At 41.1% G+C, this 26824-nt stretch overlaps 1 protein-coding gene across 1 annotated transcript in view; it reads right to left on the bottom strand.

The window, feature by feature from the left end:
- cnc (NFE2 like bZIP transcription factor cap-n-collar) overlaps window positions 1–26622 on the bottom strand; it is a 453797-nt gene extending 427175 nt beyond the window's left edge. The window contains exon 1 of the mRNA XM_070087536.1: window positions 25924–26622. The gene's annotated coding sequence lies outside the window, so the exon portion shown is untranslated. The remainder of the gene's footprint in view (window positions 1–25923) is intronic.
- Window positions 26623–26824: the final 202 nt, after the last annotated feature.

Consider the following 26824-nt stretch of genomic DNA (forward strand, 5'->3'; position numbering starts at 1 on the left):
CTGACTAGCTCACCTTCTGCTTGACTCACTGACTGAATAACTGATGGACTGAATAACTGACTCCCAATGAAGCAGGTAAACTACTCAGGTAAACACACTACAATGACAAACTATATCACGTAAACACTGAGCTTCTCGGATTTATAACAATTAGAAACATAACAAAAATAACAAACAATTGAATTATCTACATGAACGAACCACATGATTATTATTTCAACTTACTCAACAAAATATTAGTTTTATACTGAAAATAACCAACAAATTAAGATAAACAGAGTAAAGTTGTTTTCCGGTAAGACACATACATTATAAGAATTTTACAAACACACACTAGTTTGTGTGTGTGTGTGTATGTATACACTATATATATATATATATATATATATATATATATATATATATATATATATATATATATATATATATATATATATATATATAAATATATATATATATATATATGTGTGTGTGTGTGTGTGTGTGTGTGTGTGTGTGTGTGTGTGTGTGTGTGTGTGTGTGTGTGTGTGTGTGTGTGTGTCTGTCTGTCTGTTTATTTTTAACAATTCACAAACGGGCGAAGTTATCTGCAAACATTATCTCTCAACCCCCAGCAGGATTCGAACCTGTAAACTCAGCATCAGAGAACACAGTACTTTATCCATACAGCCAAACTCCAGATTATGTTTGAATACATATTTTTTTTTTTTAACACGTCGGTCGTCTCCCACCAAAGCAGAGTGACCCAAAAAGAAAGAAAATCCTCAAAAAGAAAAAAAATCCCCAAAAAGAAAATACTTTCATCATTCAACACTTTCACCTCACTCATACATAATCACTGTGTTTGCAGAGGCGCTCAGATACGACAGTTTAGAAGTCCCTCCAAACTGCCAATATCCCAAACTCCTTTAAAGTGCAGGAACTGTACTTCCCATTTCCAGGACTCAAGTCCGGCTAACCGGTTTCCCTGAATCCCTTCACCAAATATTTCCCTGCTGACACTCCAACAGCTCGTCAGGTCCCAAAAACCATTCAATCCTATCTAATATGCTCACGCATGCTTGCTGGAAATCCAAGCTCCTCACCCACAAAACCTCCTTTACCCCCTCCCTCCAACCTTTTCGAGGACGACCCCTACGCCGCCTTCCTTCCCCTACAGATTTATACGCTCTCCATGTCATTCTACTTTGATTCATTCTCTCTAAATGACCAAACCACCTCAACAACCCCTCTTCAACCCTCTGACTAATACTTTTAGCAACTCCACACTTAATTTCCACACTCGGAATTATCTGCATAATATTTACACCACACATTGCCCTTAGACAGGACATCTCCACTGGATCCAGCCGCCTCCCTGCTGCAGCATTCACAACCCAAGCTTCATACCCATGTATGAGTGTTGGTACCACTATACTTTCATACATTCCCTTCTTTGAATCCATAGATAACGTTTGTCTCCACAGATACCTCAACGCACCACTCACCTTTTTTCCTTCGCCAATCCTATGGTTTACCTGGAGAGAGTTCCGGGGGTCAATGCCCCCGCGGCCCAGTCTGTGACCAGGCCTCATGGTGGAAAGGGGCCTGATCAACCAGGCTGTTACTGCTGGCTTCACGCAATCCAGCGTACGAGCCACAGCCCAGCTGGTCAGGTACCGACTTCAGGTGCCCGTCCAGTGCCTGCTTGAAGACAGCCAGGGGTCTATTGGTAATCCCCCTTATGTATGCTGGGAGGCAGTTGAACAGTCTTGGGCCCCTGACACTTATTGTGTTGTATCTTAGTGTGCTAGTGACACCACTGCTTTTCATTGGGGGGATGTTGCATCGTCTGCCGAGCCTTTTGTTTCGGAGTGATTTTCGTGTGCAAGTTTGGTACTAGTCCCTCTAGGATTTTCCAGGTTGGTTAGCCTCAACTCCCAAATATCTGAAAACATACTCCCTCCATACTCCCTCTCTCCAATGTGATATCCAATTTTTCTTTAAATCGTTTGATACCCTCATCACCTTACCTTCATCTATGTTCACTTTCAACTTTCTACCTTTACATACACTCCCAAACTCGCCCACTAACCTTTGCAACTTTTCTTTAGAATCTCCCATAAGCACAGTATCATCAGCAAAAAGTAACTGTGTCAAGTCCCATTTTGTATTTGATTCCCCATAATTTAATCTCACCCCTCTCCCCAACACCCTAGCATTTACTTCTTTTACAACCCAATCTATAAATATATTAAACAACCATGGTGACATTACACATCCCTGTCTAAGACCTCTCCTACACACCCTAACCTGAGCCTCACTATCCTCATAAAAACTCTTTAAAGCATTTAGTAACTTACTACCTATTCCATATACTTGCAACATCTTCCACACTGCTCTCCTATCCACTCTATCGTATGCCTTTTCTTAATCCATAAATGCAATGAAAACTTCCTTACCTTTATCTAAATACTGATTACATATATGCAGGACTTGAGTCCTGGAGATGGGAAGAACAGTGCCTGCACTCTGAAGGAGGGGTGTTAATGTTGCAGTTTAAAGCACCCTTCTGGCAAGACAGTGATGGAGTGAATGATGGTGAAAGTTTTTATTTTTCGGGCCACCCTGCCTTGGTGGGAATCGGCCAGTGTGTCAATAATAATAATAATAATAATAATCATATATATACATACATACATACATATATATATATATATATATATATATATATATATATATATATATATATATATATGCTTCAATATAAACACTTGAGCTACACATCCCTTACCCACTCTAAAGCCCCCTTGCTCATCTACAATCCCACTCTCTATCTTCTAATTCTTTCAATAACAACCCTACCGTACACTTTACCTGGTATACTCAATAATTTTTACAATCTCTTTTGTCCCCCCTTCCTTTATATAAAGGAACTATACATGCTCTCTGCCAATCCCTAATTACCTTCCCCTCTTTCATACATTTATTAAGCAAAAAGTACCAACCACTCCAACACTATATCCTCATCTGCTTTTAACATTTCTCTCATGATCCCGTCAGTTCCAGCTGCTTTACCTCCTTTCATTCTACGTAATGCCTCCGCACCTCCCACCACTCACATCCTGCTCTTCTTCGCTCCTAAAAGATGGTATACCTCCCTGGTCTGTGCATGAAATTACCGCCTCCCTTTCTTCTCTGACATTTATAAGTTCCTCAAAATATTCTCGCCATCTCCCCATCTACTAACTCCCCTACTCTGTTTTTAACTGACAAATCCATACGTTCCCTAGGCTTTCTTAACTTGTTTATCTCACTCCAAATTTTTTTCTTATTGTCATCAAAATTTCTTGACAGTGCCTCTCCCACTCTATCATCTGCTCTCCTTTTGCACTCACTCACCACTCTCTTCACCTTTCTCTTACTCTCCATTTACTCTGCTTCTCTTATAACACTTCTGCTTTGTGAAAACCTCTCATAAGCTACCTTTTTCTCTTTTATCACACCCTTTACTTTCATCATTCCACCAATCACTCCTTTTTCCTCCTGCACCCTCCTATAACCACAAACTTCTGCCCCACATTCTAATACTGCATTTTTAAAACTATTCCAACCCTCTTCAACCCCTCCCCCCCACTACTCATACTTGCACCAGCCCACCTTTCTGCTAATAGTTGCTTATATTTCACCCTAACTTCCTCCTCCCATAGTATTTATAGACTTTATCCTCTCTCTTACTTGTTGCTGCCATTTTCCTTTTGTCCCATCTACCTCTTACTCTAACTCTAGCTATAACTAAATAATGATCCGATATATTCATTGCCCCTCTATAAACATGTACATCCTGAAGCCTAAATGTATATAAGAATAAATGTAAATGTATATTCACTTTTCCCTGAGGTACGTTTATTGTCTTCTCTGAGGATGAGGGTCCCCAGTCCAGTTATAGAGGTGGTACCTCCCTATATATATATATATATATATATATATATATATATATATATATATATATATATATATATATATATATATATCTGTCGTGCCGAATAGGTAAAACGCGATTTTGGCTGAACAAGGCAAGCTAAAACTTGTGTATGCAATAATTTCGCAAAAAAAAAAAAAAAAAAAAAAAAAAATTATGAACCTAACGAAAAAAATATATTTAGCTGTGTTTGCTTATTATTAAATTATTGTAAACTTATCTAAAATAAATGTAGTTTATTACGCTTAATTAAATTGCGCTTGTTATAATAAGGTTAGGCAGGTTTTCTAAGGTTCTCGTGGTACAAAATTATTAATTTTTACATTAACATAAATGAAAAAAAAATCTTTAAACGTAAAAGACAAAATTTTATACTTAACTTTAAATGAGCACTTGCTAATTGACCAATTTTACTTATTCAGTGCTTGAGTCTGCCCAGGTTGACATATTTCCTAAGATGTGCACCTTTATATGATAACCCTATACTGCACGAATATGACAGTATCCTGAGGCAGATTTTTACGAAAGTACTTAACCTTACTCTAGAAGACGGGCAGTGGAACCAAGCTACACTTAGAGTCAGACTAGGAGGCATTGGTGTCCGCAAGTCATCACAGATTGCGTTACCTTTTCTGTCCTCGTGTATTGCATCCAGAGGGCTTGTAGCAGCAATTCTCCCTGAACATATTAGGGAGAAGATTGGAGTCCAGGACCAAAAATTCATTGACGGAGCAATGATCTGGGATAATCTAACGTGCTCTGAAACCAGACCTGCTCCCCCCAACAACTACAAACAATCGCACTGGGATGGTCCAATAGTGGAAAATATAGCCTCAACAATGCTTCAGAGTGTGTCAGGGAAGGACAGAGCCCGCCTCCTGGCAGTGAGAGCCCCTCATGCTGGGGACTTTCTGTTGGCTGTTCCCAACTCCAGCCTTGGCACACGCCTCGACCCACAGACCATCCGCATCGGTGTTGCCCTTCGACTTGCCGCCCCTATTCTCGCCGAACACAGGTGTATTTGTGGCAGTGAAGCAGCAGACCGATTCGGGTACCATGTTCTTGTGTGCCGTAAATCCGAGGGAAAGATTGCATGACATGAGGAGGTTAATAACATTATTAAGAGGAGCCTCACAACAGCTGGATGCCCAGCAGTAAGGGAGCCACCCCAACTATGCAGACCTGATGGCAGCCAGAAGCGTCCAGATGGTATCACCCTTCAAGCCTGGACAAATGGGAAGCAGGTGGTGTGGGACTATACATGTGCATCTACCTTGGCTGATGCCTATCTCCAATACACCAGGGGGGAAGGAGGGGCAGCTGCCAGCTTCAGGGAGTCCCAAAAGTCTAGAAAATATGGAGAACTTGCCCATCATTATATGTTTGTTCCCATAGGCTCAGAGACCCTTGGCTCATGGGAAAAGAGTGCATCTAAATTCCTTAAGGAGCTGGGAAAAAAAACTCATCAGGGTAACTAGGGATCCCAGGGCAGCTAGTTTTCTGTTCCAGCGGCTCTGTGCGGCTGTTGAAAGGGGTAATGCCTGCTCTATTTTGGGCACACGCCCCAGCTCTGAAGAGCTGGATGAGATTTTCGCATTATAATCGGTGATACACACGTAACAACATGTACCTTATACGCCACCTTTATATCAATAATGTATCTCTTAAATCTTCTGTACCATATTATGTAATAAAATACTCCTATTGGCAAAAAAAATATATTAAAAGATGGGGTGGTAGGGGAAGTAGAATATTCAAACGGCTTCAGGAAGAAATCCAAATATTCTTCCTTGAAGCCTTTTTATCCACTTCTCCGAGGCTATGAGTCCCACAATTTACACCAGAGGTGGACCCCATATATATATATATATATATTGTTGTTAGTTCAAGGTTTGAGTTTTTAATTTTATGTCAAGACAGAATTAGTGCATCGTCCACAGCCTCAGTGATGCTGGTCTGACCGTGGTCACTGCAACTTCGGCAGTGAGCGTGATCATTGTAGCCTCTGCAATGAAGAAACTCAACAATATGACTGATGAGTAATATTACTGAGTAATTCCAAAGGGCTCAGAACTCACGTCATCTCAGCACTGGTATTAAAATCTAATTGATAGTGGTTGAAAGAGAGGACAATTGTTAACACACAAATAACAGAAAGAGTGATGCATGCGCCAAGGTGCTACATGTTGCATTAATGGTAAATTTGTTTATCATTAGTTTATAATTATAACTGATGATATTTCAAGAGATACACCGACGTATCTGTATCTCTCACCATGATGCAGAGAGAGAATAATGCTACAGAATTACATCATGCTAACCCCGCTGCAAGAGCGACCACCTTGCTCTAAAATACCAACAAAAAGAGCCACACGTTGTACAAGATTTATTCGTGACAACGTTTCGCTCTGTGATAAAGCTGTACGCATGAGTAAAACGTTGTCCCAATCAAGGCTTGTTGTACAGGGTGTGTCCTTTCTTTACTATCTTCAGCAATACGCCATTAGGAAACAACGTGCACCAAGCAATACAAGCGTTGTGACCGCGGTACAGGACAACACACTTCCAGAGTGTGCAAGTAGGAAGAGTGACACAAAGATCTCAAGTGTTGTAACCACGTAACAGAAAACTACTGCAGAGTGTGGGATAAGGAAGAATCACCATCCAATTTTAACAGCAAAATGACCTACAAGGAAAAACAAATATTGGCTATATAAAACAACCAAGTAATAATGACAAAGGTCAAGAAAGCAACAAAGTCTGCAATAATAAGGTGGAAGGAAAAACAATCAAAAGACTCATGTCACACAATTAACAAATGGAACTTCAATACCAGGATAAACCTCTATATTACAGATACCACACACACACACGCACACACACACACACACACACACACACACACACACACACACACACACACACACACAAACACACACACACGCACACACACATTGCATATTCTTGGACTGCAAGAAGGCGTTTGACACAGTTCCACACAAGAGATTGTTGCAAAAACTGAAGGACCAAGCATGGATAACAAGGAAGGCACTACAATGGATCAGGGAATACTTGTCAGGAAGACAGCAGCGAGTCATGGTACGTGGCGAGGTGTCAGAGTGGGCACCTGTGACCAGCGGGGTCCCACAGGGGTCAGTCCTAGGACCAGTGCTGTTTCTCGTATTTGTGAACGACATGACGGAAGGAATAGACACTGAGGTGTCCCTGTTTGCAGATGACGTGAAGTTGATGAGAAGAATTCACTCGATCGAAGACCAGGCAGAACTACAAACGGATGTGGACAGGTTGCAACCCTGGTCCAGCAATTGGCTCCTGGAGTTCAATCCCACCAAGTGCAAAGTCATGAAGATTGGGGAAGGGCAAAGAAGACTGCAGACGGAGTACAGTCTAGGGGGCCAGAGACTACAAACCTCACTCAAGGAAAAAGATCTTGGGGTGAGTATAACACCAGGCACATCTCCTGAAGCGCACATCAACCAAATAACTGCTGCAGCATATGGGCGCCTAGCAAACCTCAGAACAGCATTCCGACATCTTAATAAGGAATCGTTCAGGACCCTGTACACCGTGTACGTTAGGCCCATATTGGAGTATGCGGCACCAGTTTGGAACCCACACCTAGCCAGGCACGTAAAGAAACTAGAGAAAGTGCAAAGGTTTGCAACAAGACTAGTCCCAGAGTTAAGAGGTATGTCCTACGAGGAGAGGTTAAGGGAAATCAGCCTGACGACACTGGAGGACAGGAGAGATAGAGGGGACATGATAACGACATACAAAATACTGAGAGGAATTGACAAGGTGGACAATGACAGGATGTTCCAGAGATTGGACACAGTAACAAGGGGACACAGTTGGAAGTTGAAGACACAGATGAATCACAGGGATGTTAGGAAGTATTTCTTCAGCCATTGAGTAGTCAGTAAGTGAAATAGTTTGGGAAGCGATGTAGTGGAAGCAGGATTCATACATAGCTTTAAGCAGAGGTATGATAAAGCTCACGGTTCAGGGAGAGTGACCTAGTAGCGATCAGTGAAGAGGCGGGGCCAGGAGCTCGGACTCGACCCCTGCAACCTCAACTAGGTGAGTAGGTGACTACACACACACACACACACACACACACACACACACACACACACACACACACACACACACACACACACACACACACACACACTAACAATTTAACACTCATACAACAACACTGGATTACAATAAAAGAGCCAGTACAAGAACACCAGAGTAGCACAACAGACCCAGGGGCCCTTTAGCATCGCCATCAATGAAATTTTGAATATAAACAATATGCCAGAGATGGGATAATCTCACATCACAACATAAACAATGGTTAACTCTGAAATGCAACACAGAAGAGTATGGCAGAATAGAAGAAAACAAAATGTACAGGGAAAAAAAATACAGGAAGTAAGAAGAGAAACCGAACATAATCTATACTTAGTGAGTGTCTAACCTTGAGAAATATGATAAGAGTAAAATTATGTTCAAGAAAAACTGCGTAAGTAGATATTGCCACACTTTATAAGGATATAGGAATAGGCATTATAAAATGTACCTGCGACAATGAGAGAAATCATGCAATATACACAGCACGACCTTCTCAATACAAGGAAACACTATACTCAGAAAATGAATGATAGATTAGCAACAAGATATCATAGTGTGCTGGTAAAACAAACAAAACAACAGCAGCCCGGAAACACCAACGAGATAAAGCGAAAAACAAAAAAAAATAAATAGTATTGGCAAGGTGGACACACCACCTGCTCTTAATTTCATTGTTTTACATAATTTCGAAACATTACCTTATCCTCTAATCTAACCCCCTTTACTACCAACCTAAAAGTCATTCACATCCGTGAGAGTAAGATAAGAATTATGTAATGTATGCATTTTTTATATTGTATATAGAAAACCTTTACGGAAAACGTCAGTTCTGCAATATATTCTACTTAAAGATAATAAAATAAGAATGGGAGCTGGAACGCTAAATATATAGTCTCAACATACATTCCTGTTTTATTGTTTACATATTTAATACCTTTCACAACTAACAAATGTCCATTACAGTTTTATTATTATATATAATAAATAAATATATATATATATATATATATATATATATATATATATATATATATATATATATATATATATACACATATATACATACATACATACATATACATTATTGTGCCCACGAACGAGTGGTATTGATCAATAACAACACTGCGACTAGCCAAGGACTCGAACCCATACTGCTTTGGCCTGCCTCATGGTGGGCGCAAACTCATGACGCCTTAATCCACTGGACCATACACTGGCCAAAGCAGCAGGGGTTCGAGTCCTTGGTGGGAGACGGCCAATTTGTTAATATATATATATATATATATATATATATATATATATATATATATATATATATATATATATATATATATATTACTATTAATACACAGAATACATTGACAGAAAACACAAACATGAATCCACTGGTACAATGTATCAAAGAATATGAATCTCTTCCAGCACCTCCGAACCCGGACGCGAGCCAAGTATATATGTCGTGCTGAATAAGTAAAACTTCCGATTTTGGCTTAATAGCAAAGCACTTCTTGCCGAATAGGGCAAGTGAAAATTTGTGTATGCAATAATTTCGCAAAAATCATATTTGTGTTTATTATTATTAAATTATTATAAACTTATATAAAATATATTTAGTTGGATTAGGCTAAATTAAATTGCGCTTGTTATAATAAAGTTAGGTAAGTTTCCTAAGGTTCTTGTGGTACAAAAATCATTAATTTTTATATTAACATAAATGAAAAATATATCTTTATATGTATAAGAGAAAATTTTAGAGGACTTAATTTTAAAAGAGTTCTTGACAATTGACCAGTTTTACCTATTCGGATCGACATATATACCGTCCCGAAAAGTGAATGTCGAACGGAAGCCTGTAATTGTTTTAAATGATGGTAGGACTGCTGGTGTCTTTTTTCTGTCTCATAAACATACAAGACTTCATGTACGTCTTGCTACTTCTACTTACAATTAGGTCACACTATACTTGCATGTACAAGCATATATATACACACCCCTCTGGGTTTTCTTCTATTCTCTTACTATTTCTTGCTCTTGTTTAATTCCTCTTATCCCCATGGGAAAGTGGAACAGAATTCTTCCTTCGTAAGAGGCGACTAAAATGCCGGGAGCAAGGGGCTAGTAAACATTACTAAAATTAAACTTTTGCTTTTTTTGGGCCACCCTGCCTCAGTGGGATACGGCCGGTTTGTTGAAAGAATATATATAAATATATATATATATATATATATATATATATATATATATATATATAAATATATATATATATATATATATATATATCCACGAAACAATTGGTATTGAAACATTTAGCAAACTGCAGCCAGCCGAGATTAGATCCTGCGACACATTCTCCTGCCTCAAGAGACAGAACAACGTTCACACTGCTTTACCCGTTTGACCACCGATCCTTCAAAGATCACGCACCCAGCAGCGCTAGGTATTGCTCGTGATCCGAGGACACTCGTGGTAGTGGTAAGCTCCAGGCTAATTTCAACCACCTCTCGTTTGAATATCAGCCTCCACAACGTTGATGCGGGTTTTAAAAGTTTAAGTAATTCACCATCGGTTTCTTGTAAAAGGCCAACTGGTTGACAAATATCTAGCGTCTACTGAAAAAACCACCGTTTCTCTCTCACTGGATTGTAGCAGTGGCTCCAGGCCCAAAGAACGGGGTGACTCTCATATATGCTTTGGCTCCTTGCTGGTGTCTAATTCAAATAAACAAAAGTATTATATATATATATATATATATATATATATATATATATATATATATATATATATATATATATATATATATATATATATATATATATATATATATCAATTCGAAATTCTATCCAGCTTGTCGAGAAACATAAGAATGTTGAAGCAGTGAAACATCTATGAGACAGCGCGACAGCCTTTAGTTCGATGTGAAGGACAGGAGCAGTGTGAAAGCAACCCTAGCATTGACTCAGCATAATTTAAGACACGTGCAAGACGAAGATAGATGAGTGTGAGATGTTGGAGGAGGAGGGAACAGTTTGAGTAGCCGCTACCATCATCACTCTTGCCCAAATAGTTCTTATCTAACGCCACCTGTCATTTTCTTCACAAGAACTGTCATTGCAGGAGGCTCGACCATCGTAGTGTCTACACATCATCCTTCCCCCTCCCTCCCTCCGAAATACATGCTAAGTGATCCACCATCACAGCAGCCGGTGCAGTAAGGTCTGCAGTGCCACTGCCACCACTACAGCAATAAGTCCACAATGTCAACGTTATCAGAAACCACTACAGATGGGTTCACAGTGCCACCACCTCCTGGCTTCCAGACGTGATCTTTTACCCAAAGTTGTAATCTGTGCCTGTCACGACGTACGTCATCTATAGGCGTATGTAGCAAACTGTGATAGGGAAAGTCCGAGTAAGTAGTTCAGATGAATACTCAAATGCGAGCGAACTTCAGTTAGCCGGTAATAGAACCAACCACAGTGAAAAAAAAATACTCTTGACCTTGCATTCACAAATATCAATGATCAGGAACTAAGCATAATGGAGCTGAACTCACCATAGTCGGATAACAACTTAAATTAAGATCAGAACTGCAGACGCCAGACCTAGGCTGCCCCATACAAATCGCCTCCATTTTTTTCTCAACAAATTCAATATAGATTACTATGCATCGATAAATCACCACCTTACTGAAATCTTTTGAGAACATAGTGTGATTTAGATGTATTTAAACCGGTGCCTTTCGAGAGGACTAGATCAGTATCTGTGATATGCATGTGACCGGATTCCAGGGCTTTTCTACTTCTGCAGGCAGGCCAAGGACCAGGCTTGTTTGGTGCTTGCCGATCAACCAGGCTGTTGCTGTTGGCGGCCCGCTGACCCACAGTCTGGTTGATATGGAATTCGGCCGGAAACATGCACCAGACTCATACTATTATGAAATAAATTAGAGAAAATGCAACTTAGGAAGAGAACGAAGATTCCTAAAAAGGAAATTACACAGTCTTAACAGGCAGAGTCAAACAGTCTTAACAGGCAGAGTCAAACAGTCTTAACAGGCAGAGTCAAACAGTCTTAACAGGCAGAGTCAAACAGTCTTAACAGGCAGAGTCACACAGTCTTAACAGGCAGAGTCAAACAGTCTTAACAGGCAGAGTCAAACAGTCTTAACAGGCAGAGTCAAACAGTCTTAACAGGCAGAGTCAAACAGTCTTAACAGGCAGAGTCAAACAGTCTTAACAGGCAGAGTCAAACAGTCTTAACAGGCAGAATCAAACAGCCTTAACAGGCAGAGTCAAACAGTCTTAACAGGCAGAGTCAAACAGTCTTAACAGGCAGAGTCAAACAGTCTTAACAGGCAGAGTCAAACAGTCTTAACAGGCAGAGTCAAACAGTCTTAACAGGCAGAGTCAAACAGTCTTAACAGGCAGAGTCAAACAGTCTTAACAGGCAGAGTCAAACAGTCTTAACAGGCAGAGTCAGTCTTAACAGGCAGAGTCAAACAGTCTTAACAGGCAGAGTCAAACAGTCTTAACAGGCAGAGTCAAACAGTCTTAACAGGCAGAGTCAAACAGTCTTAACAGGCAGAGTCAAACAGCCTTAACAGGCAGAGTCAAACAGTCTTAACAGGCAGAGTCAAACAGTCTTAACAGGCAGAGTCAAACAGTCTTAACAGGCAGAGTCAAACAGCCTTAACAGGCAGAGTCAAACAGTCTTAACAGGCAGAGTCAAACAGTCTTAACAGGCAGAGTCAAACAGTCTTAACAGGCAGAGTCAGTCTTAACAGGCAGAGTCAAACAGTCTTAACAGGCAGAGTCAAACAGTCTTAACAGGCAGAGTCAAACAGCCTTAACAGGCAGTCAAACAGTCTTAACAGGCAGAGTCAAACAGTCTTAACAGGCAGAGTCAAACAGTCTTAACAGGCAGAGTCAAACAGCCTTAACAGGCAGAGTCAAACAGTCTTAACAGGCAGAGTCAAACAGTCTTAACAGGCAGAGTCAAACAGTCTTAACAGGCAGAGTCAAACAGTCTTAACAGGCAGAGTCAAACAGTCTCAACAGGCAGAGTCAAGCAGTCTTTACAGGCAGAGTCAAACAGTCTTAACAGGCAGAGTCAAACAGTCTTAACAGGCAGAGTCAAACAGTCTTAACAGGCAGAGTCAGTCTTAACAGGCAGAGTCAAACAGTCTTAACAGGCAGAGTCAAACAGTCTTAACAGGCAGAGTCAAACAGTCTCAACAGGCAGAGTCAAGCAGTCTTTACAGGCAGAGTCAAACAGTCTTAACAGGCAGAGTCAAACAGTCTTAACAGGCAGAGTCAAACAGTCTTAACAGGCAGAGTCAAACAGTCTTAACAGGCAGAGTCGAACAGTCTTAACAGGCAGAGTCAAACAGTCTTAACAGGCAGAGTCGAACAGTCTTAACAGGCAGAGTCAAACAGTCTTAACAGGCAGAGTCGAACAGTCTTAACAGGCAGAGTCAAACAGTCTTAACAGGCAGAGTCAAACAGTCTTAACAGGCAGAGTCGAACAGTCTTAACAGGCAGAGTCACACAGTCTTAACAGGCAGAGTCAAACAGTCTTAACAGGCAGAGTCAAACAGTCTTAACAGGCAGAGTCAAACAGTCTTAACAGGCAGAGTCAGTCTCAACAGGTAGAGTCAAACAGTCTCAACAGGCAGAGTCAGTCTCAACAGGCAGAGTCAAACAGTCTTAACAGACAGAGTCAGTCTCAACAGGCAGAGTCAAACAGTCTTAACAGGCAGAGTCAGTCTCAACAGGCAGAGTCAAACAGTCTCAACAGGCAGAGTCAAACAGTCTTAACAGGCAGAGTCAAACAGTCTTAACAGGCAGAGTCAAACAGTCTTAACAGGCAGAGTCAAACAGTCTCAACAGACAGTCAAACAGTCTTAACAGGCAGAGTCAAACAGTCTCAACAGGCAGACTCAAACAGTCTTAACAGGCAGAGTCAAACAGTCTTAACAGGCAGAGTCAGTCTCAACAGGCAGAGTCAAACAGTCTTAACAGGCAGAGTCAAACAGTCTCAACAGGCAGAGTCAAACAGTCTTAACAGGCAGAGTCAAACAGTCTTAACAGCCAGAGTCAAACAGTCTTAACAGGCAGAGTCAAACAGTCTTAACAGGCAGTCAAACAGTCTTAACAGGCAGAGTCAAACAGTCTCAACAGGCAGAGTCAAACAGTCTCAACAGGCAGAGTCAAACAGCCTTAACAGGCAGAGTCAGTGTCAACAGGCAGAGTCAAACAGCCTTAACAGGCAGAGTCAGTGTCAACAGGCAGAGTCAAACAGTCAAAACGTTACTCAACATTTCAAAAATTTTCAAGAGCGAAAAAGAGAGAAACAGAGAACACTGAGCTAAAATTTAAATCACCACATGAGAGACGTAGCAAAAATCATTAACAAAAAGGAAAGCCCAAATAATTTGCATTTTTTGCAAACCCAAGTTAAAAAAACGTCATATAGAAGTAAACCTTGCTTCAGGCAGATGGAACCTTCACTCATGACAACAACATTAGTAATGCAATGCGTCTCAGTGTTTTAGTAGTAACTAACATAATTTGTTTTCATGAATGACATCAAATTATGCCAACGTATTGGCATAATTTGATGTCATTCAACGCGTCCATTCAATCTGCCACGAGACCACATTTATGAAAGCCTATATTTATGGAATATGTTCAAAAAATAAACTTATCTCATGAAGACGGAGTCAAGACACATAAGTCATCTGTATAAACTACAAATCTGCCAAAAATTAAGAGTAAAAAAAATACAAATCAAAATCTTTGAGCGGTAAGATGCAAGACTGGTAAACAAGTTTAATCACTGGTACACAACCAAGGATCCCACCTCTCGCAACCACTACACAACCAATAATACTGGATGAACTGGTAAACAAGAAAAATGCTGACGTAATGTACTCAGGTGCTGAAAAAACTATCGATAAGTATGATCACGGGGCAACAACACAATGTGCGCAAAGGAACAAGTGGAAATGGTGTAGATAAATCTTCACCTTTCTAAATAAGTTAAAACCGTAGACGCAGAAGCCTCAATTATCTCTCTCAATCTCATACTCGACATAGATAATTATACAAATTATAACAGGTTAACAGCCTTCGCTAACAAATCAGAAGACATCCATTGTGGACACAGCAAACCCCCTTCCCTTCACACTTGTTTGTGACTATTTAATGGTCCAAGTCGGACCCAAACGTCTTCATAAGTTTCATTCTCTTTATGTACTAGTTGTTTATGTACTGATATAAATTATGTCTTACAGGGAGTCATATTAAAAAATATGAAAGAACAAATTTCTGTTAACGAACTACGAACATTTATGAGGAAAAACTAAACAAAGTATACAAGGTGATCGATGTATGAGGAAGAGTAAAAGTGATATATAAGTAACCTTGGGATAAACATGTGGGAAGATATTTCTTTTAAGGCTCACAATAGTGTTACTATGACAACAACACAGAAGAACATTTGAAACGAGATAATGACAAGCCAATCATGATATTCTTTTAGACACTTGTACACTGCTGTACACTGACAGCACCACTTGACGCAGACAGAATTACTGGTAATGTTTAAAGTTCCTCAAATTTTACTCCTTGCAGCGCAGGCGAGAAAGGTATACAGAATAATCTTCACTAGAAAACACAGAGGAAATTTTCCACATACAGCATATATATATATATATATATATTATATATATATATATATATATATATATATATATATATATATATATATATATATATATATATATATATATATATATATATAACAACACTGCACTAGCCAAGGATTCGAACCCAAGTTGTACTGGCCTGCCTTATGGTAAGCGAGAACCACATGACGCTTTAAACCGCAGTACCACCCAACCCTACAAGAATGACGCAGCCAGTAGAGCTAGCTGTGGGCCGCCCATCCTAGGGCATACGGAGGTGTGGGAGCTTCTAAGCTAATTTCATTCTCATCCCTGTTTGGTGTACTACCCTCACGAGCTAGTACACCAAACAGGGATGAGAATGTAATTAGATGAGAAGCTCCCACACCTCCGTATACCCTAGGAAGGCGGCCCATAGCTAGCTCTGCTGGCTACGCCATTCTTGTAGGGTTGGGTGGTCCTGTGGTTTAAAGCGTCATGTGGTTCTCGCTTACCATGAGGCAGGCCAGTACAACATGGGTTCGAATCCTTGGCTAGCGCAGTATTGTTATTGATCAATACCACTCGTCCGTGGCTACAATAATATATATATATATATATATATATATATATATATATATATATATATATATATATATATATATATATATATATATATATACTATTCTTCACAAAAGCAGGAGACTAAGTTTAACAGTGCAAGTCACCAATGAAAAAGCATGGATGCAATATATACGCTAAGAGAACACTCAATATGTACAAAGTTTCGAAGACTTAACGAAACACTTCCACCAAATGTAAGAGTAATCACCAAGATATCTAGACGTAGCAAATTTCAGAAGAAAATCTGACACGTTCTTATAAATCATTATTGGTCAGCAGGGTAGTGGTTCACACGGTGGACCACGTACTGGTCAGCAGGGTAGTGGTTCACACGGTGGACCACGTACTGGTCAGCAGGGTAGTGGTTCACACGGTGGACCACGTACTGGTCAGCAGGGTAGTGGTTCACACGGTGGACCACGTACTGGTCAGCAGGGTAGTGGTTCACACGGTGGACCACGTACTGGTCAGCAGGGTAGTGGTTCACACGGTGGACCACGTACTGGTCAGCAGGGTAGTGGCTCACACGGTGGAACACGTACTGGTCAGCAGGGTAGTGGTTCACACGGTGGACCAAGTACTGGCCAGGTCTTCAAGAGAGACATGATGAGGGAGCGGGGGCGATGATCCCCGGAGCCTTGAGGAAGCAGGTATTCCCCAGTGTCACCAGGATACCTGGCTCACTCTCTCACTCCCGTTGAAATCCCCAGCCGCCTGAACCTCCATCCACACCAGATCACCACAACTTACTCTTCTTACAACTATAGCGCTCTTCTTACATGATATAATCACTTCGAAAATATATAAAACTTAATTTCATACATTATTATACGCGTACAAGTAAAATTAATTTAGACAACTCCATGAAGGCCCGTGAGGCCAGAAACCAGTAATGCCGGTCCACATAGTTTACCAGGGCTCAGGTCATATCCGTGAGTACCTGCATTCGTGTACGCGCACACATACGTACACGTGCACACACATACATGTGTACGTACTTAAACCATTGTCTGTCTGTCTGTCTCTATCTATCTCTCTACAACCCCCTCTCTTTCTTTCTACATCCCTCTCTATATCTATCTCTCTACATCCCTCTCTCTTTCCTAACGGGGAATTGATCAGTGTATCGTAGAGTATTGGCGGGATTCGAACAGAGATGTAAGAAGTGCAAAGTGACGCAAGCTACCGCCTGCGTCACGGTCGACAGCATGCGGGACTGACATGTTAAGACTGTGATCCAACACTTTTCTCATGCTCTTATCACTCTAACAATGAGAGAGAAATATCTCTAAACACTTCACTCACACCGTCAACATTCACTCTTGCTCACTTCCATCATTAGTCACGCCAAGATACTGTGATTCGATGATTGTATATATATAATATATATATATATATATATATATATATATATATATATATATATATATATATATATATATATATATATATATATATATATATATAAATATATATTCAATTTCGAACTGATAGTTTGATATTTTATTGTCTCACTCCGTCGTCAAGTTTCAAAAACTGTCTGATTCATTTAGGGATGTCCTGCCCATCTTGGAATTTCAATTCCTAAAACGGGAAAATGAAGTTCTATTGAAGAATTGAAGTTTATTTTTGAAAATCATAATAATAAACGTTCCGTCTTCAAAGAAAAATCTGGAGTGGATGGAGCGGCTTCTCAATGAAACTCATCCGTCACAAACCTTTACATGAATGATTTTTAGCTCAAAGGGAAGACAGCGAAGTAGAGAAGTGAGAGAAATATAGAAATAAACTTTCTACCCGTTATTAGTGTCCCGCCTCAGTACCTTCAGAAACAACTTGTTGTGAAGTAACATGCTATATACGGTTTTTTTTTTTTTTACCATTTCACAACGAGAACTTAACAAACTTAGTTAACTTCGCTAAAACAAATTTAATAGTATTTAGCCTACATTTAAGTACCATTATTTAACATGAATAAAACATGATAATTTTCTCATGTACAGAATCATTTCGCAAAGTTTTTGCAACATGATTTTAAACTCGGCTTCTTTGGCAACACAATGCTTGCCGAATAAGTCAGGAAAACTTATTTAACTTGACCTCCTCCTCTTTTCTGCAATATTGCAACTCCTGATAATGTGTTGATTGTAACAGGAACGGCCTAGAGCTATCAATCAACTCCCCCCCCCGTGGTAGCTCTGCATCTTGTCTCGCTTGCTGGCAATTTTTGCATTATATATATATATATATATATATATATATATATATATATATATATATATATATATATATATATATACATATATATACATACATCCTTGGTTAGGCCTCATTTAGATTATGCTGCACAGTTTTGGTCACCGTATTACAGAATGGATATAAATTCTCTGGAAAATGTACAAAGGAGGATGACAAAGATGATCCCATGTATCAGAAACCTTCCCTATGAGGATAGACTAAGGGCCCTGAAACTGCACTCTCTAGAAAGACGTAGAATTAGGGGGGATGTGATTGAGGTTTATAAGTGGAAGACAGGAATAAATAAAGGGGATGTAAATAGTGTGCTGAAAATATCTAGCCTAGACAGGACTCGCAGCAATGGTTTTAAGTTGGAAAAATTCAGATTCAGGAGGGATATAGGAAAGTACTGGTTTGGTAATAGAGTTGTGGATGAGTGGAACAAACTCCCAAGTACCGTTATAGAGGCCAGAACGTTGTGTAGCTTTAAAAATAGGTTGGATAAATACATGAGTAGATGTGGGTGGGTGTGAGTTAGACCTGATAGCTTGTGCTAACAGGTCGGTTGCCGTGTTCCTCCCTTAAGTCAATGTGACCTGACCTGACTAGGTTGGGTGCATTGGCTTAAGCCGGTAGGGACTTGGACCTGCCTCGCATGGGCCAGTAGGCCTTCTGCAGTGTTCCTTCGTTCTTATGTTCTTATGTTCTTATATATATATATATATATATATATATATATATATATATATATATATATATATCACCTCTAGAACTTTACTGGGGACCCTCATCCTCAGAGAAGACAATAAACGTACCTCAGTGAAAACTCAAGGTTCTCTCCGGAGCTGTTTGAATATTTTCTTCTCCTACCACCCGCTATATTTTTATATTACATGCTAACTTCATTAATAGACAGAATGCATTGATAGAAAACACAAACATGAATACAATGGTACAATATATCAGAGGTTATGAATCTCCTCTAGCTCCTCCGAAGCCACCCTCTGGATGGCCACACTGAGGCGCTGGAACATGAAAGTGGCTGCTCTTGGATCCCTGGTGGTGTCAATGAGTCTGGAAACCAGTTCCTTAAGGAAACGTGTGGCATTTTTTCCTCATGATCCCAAGGTCTCTGATCCCACTGGGACAAATTGATACTGTTGGCTTATGTCCCTGTATTGCTGATCTTGTACTCCTCCCTGTGGTCAGCAGCTCCTCCCTGTCACCCAACACTGTGATGGATATAGGTGTCAGCCAGTGTGGACACACAGGTATAGTCCCATGCTAAAAACTTGCCATTCTTCCAAGGGTAGATGGTGATCCCATCGGGGCAGTTTGCTGGGTTGTGGGTATTGTTGGCTGGTAGTGATCGGGGCTCCCTCTTGGCTGGGTATCCAGCTGTAGCAAGGGTTCCCTTTATGATGTCGTTGACCTCATTGTGTCTTGCATGCCAGCCCTTGGTTCTGGAACAGTTAACACCATGTAGACCATATTGGTCGGCTTGCACATCGCCGCAAATACACGTATATTCCGTGTGAATTGGGGCAGCAAGGCGCAGAGCCACTGCAATACGGAGGGTCTTAGGGTCGAGGCGCGTTCCCATTGCCGAAATGGGAACTGTTTGGAGGAAGTCCCCGGAGTGATGTGCACTCACAGCTTGGAGACGGGCAGTCTCCCTGACTGATGTTACAGCCTTGAGCATGTTGGCAAGCATCTTTTCAGGGATGGAGCCATCGCAGCTTGACTGTTTGTAGGCCAGTGCTGCACTAGGGTTATTTGATGTTGCTGAACATTAACTATATATAATGAGAGACAAGCCCTATAAACTGGTGGGAACCTAAATGGTCATTTTTAGCTAAGATTCAGAGTTTAAAAACAAAAATTACAAAATTATTTATGTAAGTTAGTAAGCTCTTTACAGAAGCAAATGAAACGATTAGAACAGTCGCAGAATCACATACAAGAAATGTTTTGGAGTGAGATACAGGCGCAAAACTATAATGTATACAGATGTGGCAAAAAAGGTCACACGAACAAGTAGGAATCTATGTAAGAAAGTGTGTGTGTTGTACAGAACAGATGAAACTATCAAAGATACACCTCAAGTATCAGGTGTTAAAGTTGAGAACAAGAATCAGGTAATCATCCTTTTATGTATAATATCATGTGATGAAAATGGTTTTAAAAACAGACAAGTTGCAGAATGAGACACTTGTACAACATTTGAGAATCTTTATTGAGGAAACATTTCGCCAGTCAGTGGCTTCTTCAGTTATTCTCTGTATTGGATTGAAGAAGCCACTGGCTGGTGAAACGTTTCCTCAATAAAGATTCACAAATGTTGCACAAGTGTTTCATTCTTCAACTTCGCGAACCATCAACAACAACGGCAGAGGAACTCACCCAGCAGATAACGAAGATGGATAGCTGCTTGACAATCCTTCACAAAACTCTTATTTTCCTTGCAGACTTCATACCAACTGTTAACTGGAAGATGGTGGGACATCACCACTGTGCCAGAAATAATACATGGAAGCACGTTAACTAAAGAGATACATACCACATAACTATTACAGCTTTGTGTAACGCTTGCTTTGAATCAACAGATAAAAGAACCACTAGAAATGAAAATACATTAAACTTGATCTTCACGAACAATTAGGAACTGAGACATAACACTCTGAAATGGAATGTACTCCAAAGCCATTACTAAAATACTGTCAAGCGTAAAACTATGCGTAGGGAATCTAATAAATAACAACGTGAAATGATGCTTCAGTAAATTTAACTTCATCTCAGAAGTGACTGGGGAAAAATAAACAAAGAGGTATGAGTTATTTCATGGAAAATATCCGAAGCATCAAACTGAATGATGAAGTATCGAAGGGCTGTATAAAATATGTTCAGCTTAGAAAGCCTACAAGATCAAGCAATGAAAGAGATCGAAGAACAATGTGCAAAAGAAGAGGGGGTAGCTGAATTGCTAAAAAAAAAAAAATAGAGAACATGTTACAACAAAGGAAAGATAACTTACACGGGGAAATTATAGATAAGAGCAGAAAGGAACGATATGCCCTTCAGCAACTTACGCAACATCATAAATATTTCTACGTATATATGCGATTCACACACCTAATGAGCGACATCATAAAAGAACAGTATGAATCAATGTTAAGTCTACTAAGCGACAACAGTAGTGAAGATCCTGATATATATGTGTGCGTGTGTGTGTGTGTGTGTGTGTGTGTGTGTGTGTGTGTGTGTGTGTGTGTGTGTGTGTGTGTGTGTGTGTGTGTGTGTGTGTGTGTGTGTGTGAAAATACCAGTGAAAAAAAGAAATTAAAACTTGAGCTCCTTCATGTGCTTACACACATATGTTCCTATGTGTGTAATCACATCAAAGCACTCAGGTTTTATTTCCTATTTTCACTGCGGTATGTGTGTGTGTGTATATATATATATATATATATATATATATATATATATATATATATATATATATATATATATATTATAGGGGGATAAGTCTGCTGAGTATACCTGGTAAAGTGTATGGTAGAGTTATTATTGAAAGAATTAAGAGTAAGACGGAGAATAGGATAGCAGATGAACAAGGAGGCTTTAGGAAAGGTAGGGGGTGTGTGGACCAGGTGTTTACAGTGAAACATATAAGTGAACAGTATTTAGATAAGGCTAAAGAGGTCTTTGTGGCATTTATGGATTTGGAAAAGGCGTATGACAGGGTGGATAGGGGGGCAATGTGGCAGATGTTGCAGGTGTATGGTGTAGGAGGTAGGTTACTGAAAGCAGTGAAGAGTTTTTTACGAGGATAGTGAGGCTCAAGTTAGAGTATGTAGGAAAGAGGGAAATTATTTCCCAGTAAAAGTAGGCCTTAGACAAGGATGTGTGATGTCACCGTGGTTGTTTAATATATTTATAGATGGGGTTGTAAGAGAAGTAAATGCGAGGGTCTTGGCAAGAGGCGTGGAGTTAAAAGATAAAGAATCACACACAAAGTGGGAGTTGTCACAGCTGCTCTTTGCTGATGACACTGTGCTCTTGGGAGATTCTGAAGAGAAGTTGCAGAGATTGGTGGATGAATTTGGTAGGGTGTGCAAAAGAAGAAAATTAAAGATGAATACAGGAAAGAGTAAGGTTATGAGGATAACAAAAAGATTAGGTGATGAAAGATTGAATATCAGATTGGAGGGAGAGAGTATGGAGGAGGTGAATGTATTCAGATATTTGGGAGTGGACGTGTCAGCGGATGGGTCTATGAAAGATGAGGTGAATCATAGAATTGATGAGGGGAAAAGAGTGAGTGGTGCACTTAGGAGTCTGTGGAGACAAAGAACTTTGTCCTTGGAGGCAAAGAGGGGAATGTATGAGAGTATAGTTTTACCAACGCTCTTATATGGGTGTGAAGCATGGGTGATGAATGTTGCAGCGAGGAGAAGGCTGGAGGCAGTGGAGATGTCATGTCTGAGGGCAATGTGTGGTGTGAATATAATGCAGAGAATTCGTAGTTTGGAAGTTAGGAGGAGGTGCGGGATTACCAAAACAGTTGTCCAGAGGGCTGAGGAAGGGTTGTTGAGGTGGTTCGGACATGTAGAGAGAATGGAGCGAAACAGAATGACTTTAAGAGCGTATCAGTCTGTAGTGGAAGGAAGGCGGGGTAGGGGTCGGCCTAGGAAAGGTTGGAGAGAGGGGGTAAAGGAGGTTTTGTGTGCGAGGGGCTTGGACTTCCAGCAGGCATGCGTGAGCGTGTTTGATAGGAGTGAATGGAGGCAAATGGTTTTTAATACTTGACGTGCTGTTGGAGTGTGAGCAAAGTAACATTTATGAAGGGGTTCAGGGAAACCGGCAGGCCGGACTTGAGTCCTGGAGATGGGAAGTACAGTGCCTGCACTCTGAAGGAGGGGTGTTAATGTTGCAGTTTAAAAACTGTAGTTTAAAGCACCCTTCTGGCAAGACAGTGATGGAGTGAATGATGGTGAAAGTTTTTCTTTTTCGGGCCACCCTGCCTTGGTGGGAATCGGCCAGTGTGATAATAAAAAAAAATAATAAATATATATATATATATATATATATATATATATATATATATATATATATATATATATATATATATATATATAAATATAAGGGATTCAGGGAAACCGATTAACCGGACTTGAGTCCTGGAGGTGGGAAATACAGTGGGCAATGGCAAATATTATGATGTGCAATGGTGACACATAAAAACTACTCAGATATAAAAGAAATGAAGAACTTAAAAGGAGCACCGGAAACAAAACACAGGAGACCCAACATGTAGAATGAAAGTAACTTGCAAAAGATTAAGGCACATTACTGTCATAGGATCTATTATTTAGAGAATACAATAACACCATAACACGAAAACCAGAAAAGAGAATTGTGCGGAAATTGAGAACTTTTAAAATAAGAGAAATAATAGCAAATGTGAGACTATTCAAATCACTTGTGCACTCTCGTTAGAAATAGTATTTAGTGTTGACGGCTCCGTTCAAAGAAGGACTCATATCAAAGCTGGAAAAGTTTGAGAGGTTGTTTACTGCCCACATGGAGCCAGTAAAGCATTTAAGCCCCTGCGAACGCCTCAAAATACTTAGAATGTACTCGCTGGACCGAAAGAGAGAGGTACCTGATAACGTATACATAGAAGATATTTGAGGACATAATCCTAAATTAAACACCTAGTGAAAAGGAGGGACATCATGAGCATAACAAGAAAACACTGTGTCAACATATGTGGTCCAAGACTATTCAATTTATTACCAGCAGATGTCAGAAGTAATGGAACAAGCCTAGAAATTTTGAAGAAACTGAGCCATTACCTCTGCGAAATGTCAGATCAACCAGGCTGCGATGGTTATGTGGGGCAGCGGGCCGCAAACAGCAACAGCTTGGTTGAACAGGCAATCAACACGGAAGTTTCGCCCAGGTCGGGCTGCGAGGGTGGATCGCCCAGGTCGGGCTGCGAGGGTGGAGAATCCCTCAAAACAGGTCAAATGAGACGTGTGAGGTGTTCCCTGAGGTGTGAGGTGTTCCCTGAGGTGTGAGGTGTTCCCTGACGCGTGCGGTGTTCCCTAACGTGTGTATTGTTCCCTGAAGTGTGAGGTGTTCCCTGAGGTGAAGTGTTCCCTGACGTGCGAGAATGCACTCAAAACTCTGCGTAACGGTGTCACCCTCAAGGCTCCCACTTCTCTATGCTATTAAAACATCCTTCAAAATTTAAGTATTTTTTCAGTCCCGCTACACTGGGAGGCGATAATTGTCGTTGTGTGAACAATTGTCAGAGAGAGAGAGAGAGAGAGAGAGAGAGAGAGAGAGAGAGAGAGAGAGAGAGGCAGAGACAAAGAGACACAGAGAGAGAGCAAGCACTGGTTGGTTGTGGAGCGGGTGATAATGACTGCAGCGCTTCGACATCGTTCTCAACTGGAAAACCAAAAGTGCAGTTATATGGAGGTGATTACTGCCTTGGTGAGAATGGTTACCAAGCTTGCTCCCACTGATGTGTACTGCTGCACCACCCACTCTGCTGCACCACCCACTCTCCTGCTGCTCCACCACCCATTCTGTGCTGCTGCTGCACCACCCACTCTGCTGCTGCTGCACCACCCACTCTGTACTGCTGCACCTCCCACTCTGTGCTGCTGCAGTACCCACTCTGCTGCTGTTGCTGCTGCACCACCCACTCTGTGCTGCTGCACCTCCCACTCTGTGCTGCTGCACTACCCACTCTGCTGCTGTTGCTGCTGCACTACCCATCCCCTAATACAATATTATTCTTTATCAACTCTTGCTCCAGTTTTCACTGAACATATTTGAGTATCTGTTAACTCATTCATCATAAGGTAAAAAATCATTTAATCTACAAATACCTGTACATAAATTAATAAAAAAATATGAAGCGTTGGCACAGACCAGCAAATAACGATCACCTGAAGAGATAATAAAGTTGTCAACATGTCCATCAACACCAGCACTTGTTACTCAATATAGGGATGAAACACAAATATAACACCAATAAGACAAGGTACAACACGAATGGTCGAGTCTCAAGGCCACTAACATACAAGTGAGTTACGGTGTCCCTATCCAGAGCCACTGAAGCAGCGAGACGTAATTTCCGGCCGACGAAGGCTCTTCTTGACCGGGGAAACACTTCGCTGGGTTGTAACAACCTGACGCTCTTGTTTACCTTTTGGGCTGCCCCTCACACACACCCTGGTCGCCCCTGTGCCACAAGGGACATCTCTTATACCTACTGGGTGGCGGGGAGCGGAGAGCACTGGTAGGTGGAGACAGCACGACCCACAACACCAGTCACACTTGCATCACACACTTCGAGTCTCCTTCAACTCTCTCACTCACGCCGACACTACGAGAGTTGCTGTTGTTTGTGTCACTCGTTCACTCACACCGACACTACGATAGTTGTTGCTATCTGTGCTACACTGATACTACAAAAGTTCCTGCTACTTGTGTCACACACTACTTCACTTTTTCACACACTGGTTACCACTTTTTCCAAGTAACACTATCGCAAACACAATTCTTGTATCACACACTGAAAGTTTCAGGTTTCGCTCCTCAAAGATGGTCTTAAAGACTTGCACTTGTCACAGGTGTTGCTGGTGCCTAAGAAGTTTTGCCAGGTGGAGAGTTTCTAGCTAGGAGGTAGGGGTATGCCCAATCAGATAATGAGAGCGCGCAGGTGGACACAGGTGGTGAGAGCGCGCAGGTGGACGCAGGTGGTGAGAGCGCGGCGGCGTGCGCCTGAATGGTGGCCGAGTGTGTGTGCGGCGGTGCGGCCGCCCACACTGGTGCTCCTCTTCCTGCTTCCCTCCACGCACTGCCGCCCACCCCGCCCACAATGTCGCGGAGCAACTTGCACGCCCACACAGCACATTACGCCTCCTTCAATACGTCAAGCAGACACTGTGGTGTTGATGGGTGGCAGGTCAGAGAAACACTGCCGCGGCCAAGCCCCCCACCTCCCGCCTCTGTAAACAACGATGAAGGTCAACAGAGAATTCCGCAGCAGTCTCCTGAGGCAAAGATAAGGGGGAGGAGCAGGGGGATGGTAAAGGGAGAAGAGGGGTGGGGGCGATCAAGAAGGGGGCAGAGCCTCAAATGGCCTCGTCTTGCTGTAACTCTTGGAGGCAG

The sequence above is a fragment of the Cherax quadricarinatus genome, chromosome 22 (assembly GCF_038502225.1).
Source record: "Cherax quadricarinatus isolate ZL_2023a chromosome 22, ASM3850222v1, whole genome shotgun sequence".
Taxonomy (NCBI): domain Eukaryota; kingdom Metazoa; phylum Arthropoda; class Malacostraca; order Decapoda; family Parastacidae; genus Cherax; species Cherax quadricarinatus.